Genomic DNA, 5794 nt, shown 5'->3' on the forward strand with positions numbered 1-5794 from the left:
GAGGACACTACGCGAGCTGGCGCCCGCCTGGCACCCTTGGTCTTCATGGCTTGCGTCACGGGCACCTCGTGAGGTACCCCGCCTTGATCTCTCTGCCTCCTTGTGAGCAAGCCTGATGAGGTCGTGCCTGAGGAAGCTCTATGTCGTCCGCCCAGCGAGGCTTGACCCCTCGCGAGGGTCTTGGGTCTATGTTGATGAAGATGGGCCATGCTGGGCCCCTCCTCGAGCCACGCCGCAGGCTGCAGGCAGGCAAGTCTGGGGACCCCTGTTCCCAGAACGCCGACAGTAGCCCCCGGGCCCAAGGCGCGCCCGGACTTGGCCGCGAAAGGGCAAGAGCGAAGCGACGCGGGCCCTAACAGCCTGCGGCCTTGGGCGCCGCGTGGCGGTTGATTGGACGTGGGCGTCTCCACTTCCCCATGGCGCCTCGGCAACTGCACGGATTGGACAAGTCCCTGCATGCAAAGCGAGTCATGATTACCTGCGATCGTGGGGGCCGACGGTTGGCCCTCGCCGGTTATAAGTACGGATCGGTGCGCGCCCTTCCAGTTCATTCCCCCTTGCTTCTCCTTCTCCTTCATGGCCCCGTCGAGGAGGTTCTCGGCCGCAGAGAAGGGGAAGGCCCGCCAGGTTGAGCCTGTCTCTCCCCCGCCCAAGCGCGGCCGAGGGCGCCCTCGCAAACATCCTGTGGCCACCACGGCAGCTCCCCGCGGCCGTGGAGACGATTTCCAGCACGGTGACGGGCGGACTGCTGCGGCCGGGGGCGCGTTTCGGTCGCGCGTTCCCCTAGGCCGTGCTTTCGCGCTGCAGAGGTGCTGCCGGAGTTTGTTGTGTGGTCGGCGGAGCCGACTAGCACCCAGCTTCAACTTCCTCGCTTCCTCCTCGGCGAGCTCCCGGCCGGCGCCCCGGGCGGCCTCTGGCTTCAGGCAGACGGCTGCTGCAGCCGGGCCTCATGGGCTTCACTGGAGGTCTCCGCAGCCGGGAGCCTGGCCTTGAACCGCGATTGGTAGATGTTTGCCCGCGCGCGTGGCCTGAGCCGTCGGTGCACCCTGCACTTCAAGTTTGACGGCGATGCCACCCTCTACGTGAGGGTGTTTGGGGAAGATGGTCGCCGCGTAGGGTGCTGCCCCGAGGACGACGACCGCAGCCGGGAACCCAGCCCCAGCGATGATGGAGAGGACATCGCTCGCGTGATTGGCGGTGCTCAAGGTTCCCCAAGCTTCACCGGTTCTTCTTCAGGCGGCGACTCTTCTAGCGGTGGCCACGGTCAGCCTCGAAGCCGTCGTACCTGCTTGGGAGGTGGTAGCGTGTCTGCCCGCCGTCGCGCTTCGGTGAAGCGTGAGAGGGAGTCTGCCTGAGCCCCGGAGGCAGCTCGAGTCTTCCCTTTAGGCCGGTGTGAGGCGAGCTGCGCCTGACTTGTTCTTCCTTTTCCTTTTTCCTGCGTGAAAAGACAGTAGCGTGGAGCCCCGCGGGGGCATGTTTGGGTTATTGCTGTTAATCATCACTTTGCTTCCATTATCGTGCCGTCTAGCTACGTGCCCGCGCGTGGATAGTTCCCAGCCCCAGCCGTGGGGGGGCGACCGACCCAGGCCCTGTGTTTGTGTCGTGGTGCCCGTGGGGCACGGACTGGAGGGGTGCTCCTGCAATGGACCCAGGTCGCGAAACCTTTGAACGACTAGGACAGGAACCCTCGCGAGGGCGCTCGCCCCCCCCCCCCTCGCGAGGCCTTGCATAAGAGAAATCGAGGCAGGAGAGTGAAAAGTCGACGAACCACGAGCCAAAGACAGCAACAGCTTCAATAAAACTTCGAATGAGAATGAACAAGCCAACTGCGGAACGCAAATGAAAAAGCCGTGTCCGGCACCTAATCTAGTCTTCAACGTCTTCTCACCAGCGCGGAGCTAAGAGCTGCCACTGGGCGTGGAAGGGAGCCCCAGGGCCTGAGGCCGGCGCTCCTGAGACTCCGGGGCGTGTACAGCCCCAACTCATTATTACGTGAGAGTGTCACGGGCGGCGAGCTTCACAGGCGTTGGCCTTCTTCACAGGCTCCGGGCCTTTCTTGGGGGAAGCAGGCTTCACGGACATTTGCCCTCTTCACAGGCTCCGGGCCCTTTCCAAAACGCAATAGCTCTACAGGCATTCGCCTTCTTCACAGGCTCTGGGCCTTTTCCAAAACGCGACAGCTTCACAGGCATTCGCCTTCTTCACAGGCTCTGGGCCTTTTCCAAAACGCGACAGCTTCACAGGCATTCGCCTTCTTCACAGGCTCTGGGCCTTTTCCAAAATGCGACAGCTTCACAGGCATTCACCTTCTTCACAGGCTCTGGGCCTTTTCCAAAACACGACAGCTTCACAGGCATTCGCCTTCTTCACAGGCTCTGGGCCTTTTTAGGGGTAGAACCTTCGGAGGTGCTGGACGTTCCATGCGTTCTGGACCGGCACCCCCTCCTGAGTCTCCAAGCGCGCGGAGCCGGGCCTGGAAACATGAACAACCTTGAACGGGCCCTCCCACATGGGAGAGAGCTTGTGCAGTCCCTCCCTGGAGAGAACCCGCTTCAGCACGAGGTCTCCTACCTCGAGAGTTCTGGGGCGGATGTTGCGGCAGTGATATCGTCACAGTGCTTGTTGGTACCTCGCTGCTTGCAGCGCGGCTTCTCGGCGACGTTCCTCCCCCAGCACGAGGTCCATCCCCGCATGGCGTCCTGCTGTGCCTCGTCGAACGCCAGGACCCGCGCAGAGCAACGTCTGACCTCGTGAGGGAGGACCGCTTCGGCTCCGTAGACCAGGAAGAACAGGGTCTCTCCAGTCGGCTTGGTCGCGGTTGTGCGGATGGACCACAACACGGACTGAAGCTCGTCGTACCAAACCTGCCGCAGGCCTCCAGCTTCTTCTTGAACGTCTTGGTCTTGAGGCCCCTCAGGACCTCTGTGTTGGCTCGCTCGGCCTGGCCGTTGCTTCGGGGGTGCGCCACCGAAGCGTAGCATATCTGCGTTCCAAGGTTAGCACAGTATGTTTTGAAGAGGTTACTGGTGAACTGCGAACCATTGTCTGTGATGATGCGGTTCGGCACCCCGAACCAGCTCACGATGCCCCTGATGAACTTGACCGCGGAACCCGCGGGGATGGTGCGGACGGCCTCTACTTCAGCCCACTTGGTGAACTTGTCCACGGCGATGTAGAGGTAGCGGTAGCCCCCTGGCGCCCGAGGAAACGGGCCCAGGATGTCCATCCCCCAGACTGTGAATGGCCACGAAAGGGGTATAGTCTGCAGGCCTCCTGCTGGCTGATGGATTTGCTTGGCGTGGAACTGGCAGGCCTCACAAGCTTTCACCAGTTCGACGGCGTCATTGAGTGCGGTGGGCCAATAAAACCCACTGCGGAACGCCTTGCCGACGAGGGTCCGTGATGATGAATGATGTCCACAGTCTCCGCCGTGTATATCTTCCAGCAGTTCCTTTCCTTGCTCCCTGGAGATGCAGCGCAGGGATACATCGTTTGGTCGCTTCCGGTAGAGCTCTCCATCCTTGATGCAGTATGTCGTGGCCTGCCGTGCCACACGCTCCGCTTCCTCCTCCTTCTCCGGCAGGGTCCCTTGTGTTAAGTAACTCCGGAGCTCCGTGATCCAGCACCCCTCCTAAGGTTCCATCGTCAGGAGCAGGCATGCTCCTGAGGCCGGGCCACAGACCGGGGCTCCTGAGGCAGGTGGCTGGGGGAGCTCCTCCCGAGGCTGAGCCGTGTTTGACAATGACGGCAGGGCTGAGGGCTTGAAGAGCCGCTCCTCGAAGACGCCAGGCTCCTGAGGTAACCGCCTGGACGCCCATTTGGCGATGTCGTCGGCCTCCTGATTGGTGCCACGGGGCACATGCTGCAACTCCAACCCCCAGAACTGCTTCTCCATCCTGCGGACCTCTGCAAGGTAGGCTTCCATGTGCTCATCTTTCGGCTCGTACACCTTGTTGGAGAAATTGACAAGGAGCTGCGAATCGCCCTTGATGGTGAGGCGTTTCACCCCCAGGGCAGCTGCGGCCTTCAAGCCCGCTATTAAACCTTCATACTCCGCTATGTTGTTGGAGACCTTTTCACCTTGCTGGAAACAGAGCTGTACAGCGTAGTAGAGCTTGTCCTGAGTGGGCGACATAAGCACTGCCCCAGCCCCAACGCCATGCCTGGAGAATGCCCCATCGAAGTACATGACCCAGCCTTCTAGCGCCTCGCTTCCCGGGGAGAGGGACCGATCCTCGTCGGCCTTGAGGCCTGGTGCCTCCGTCCATTCTGCCACAAAATCTGCTAATGCTGCTCCCTTGATGACTCTGGTCGTGCTGAATTCGAGCTGAAACGCTTGCAGTTCTATGTTCCACTCAGCGACCCTTCCAGCTGAGTTAGGGCTCCTGAGCACTCTCTCCAGGGGGTATGACGAGACGACCTTGATGGGGTGACCCTGAAAATAGTGTTGCAGCTTGCGCGAGGCCACCAGTAGCGCGAGGAGGAGCTTCTAAGGCATGGGGTACCGTGCCCTCGTGTCCCGCAACACCGTGCTGATGAAGTACACTGGGTGCTCAACGAGGTTGGGTGCGTCAGTGCTGGTGGCGCCCTCCGGAGACCATGGCGCCTCCTGAGGCAATGAGGCCTCCTGAGGCTGACCATCTGGGAGAGGGGCCTCTTCCGCCTCCAGTGCACTCCTCTGCGGCGGCTGATCCTCCTCGGCCACGGTGGCGGTTTCTATGGGCCTTCCTTGTTCCTGTTTTGCCTTGTCCTGGGCTGCTGCTGTGGTTTTGATATGACGCTCCTCCCTAACCGCCACCAGGGCTGCGCTGGCGGAGTAGGGAGTGGCGGCGAGGTAAAGCACTAGGGGATCTTGAGGGCGCGGAGCCACCATGACCGGAGGGCTGGTCAGGTATCTCTTGAGATCCTGGAACGCCTTGTCGGCCTCTTCAGTCCATTCAAAGGGCCCTTTTTTTCTTCATTAGCTGGAAGAAGGGCAGCGCTCGCTCCCCCAACTTGGAGATGAAGCGCCCTAGCGCGGTCACGCGCCCAGTGAGCTTCTGCATTTCTCTGAGGGTCTTTGGCGGGCTCATGTCCTCGACCGCCTTGACCTTTTCTGGGTTAGCCTCGATGCCTCGGTGGGACACGAGGAAACCCAAGAGCTTGCCCGAGGGGACTCCGAACACACACTTCTCTGGGTTGAGCCGCCGGTTCACTGCGTTGAGGCTCGCGAAGGTTTCCTCTAGGTCTTGTATCAGGGTCCTGGCCTCCCGAGACTTCACCACAATGTCATCGATGTAAGCCTCAACATTCTTCCCGAGCTGCGGGCCCAAGGTGATGTGCATCAGCCGCTGAAAGGTCGCCCCTGCATTACGCAGCCCGAATGGCATGCATGTGTAGCAGTACACCCCACACGGGGTTAGGAAGGCTGTCTTTTCGACGTCTTCTACCGCCATCTTGATCTGGTGATACCCAGAGAAGGCATCCAAGAAGCATAGCAGGTCGCATTCTGCGGTGGAATCGATGATCTGGTCGATGCGGGGGAGCGGGAATAGATCTTGCGGGCATGCCTTGTTGAGGTTGGTGAAGTCGACACACATGCGCTCCTTCCCTCCCTTATTTGGCACAACGACAGGGTTGGCCAACCAATCCGGGTATCGGACCTCGCGAATGACCCCAGCGGCTTCTAGTTTGCGGGTCTCTTGGATGATGAAGGCTTGCTTTTCTGTGGACTGCCGCCTTGCCTTCTGCTTCACAGGGCGCACGTTGGGGCACACGTTGAGGTGATGCTCGATTACGCTCCTAGGGATCCCCG

The sequence above is a fragment of the Triticum dicoccoides genome, chromosome 7A (assembly GCF_002162155.2).
Source record: "Triticum dicoccoides isolate Atlit2015 ecotype Zavitan chromosome 7A, WEW_v2.0, whole genome shotgun sequence".
Classification (NCBI taxonomy): Eukaryota; Viridiplantae; Streptophyta; class Magnoliopsida; order Poales; family Poaceae; genus Triticum; species Triticum dicoccoides.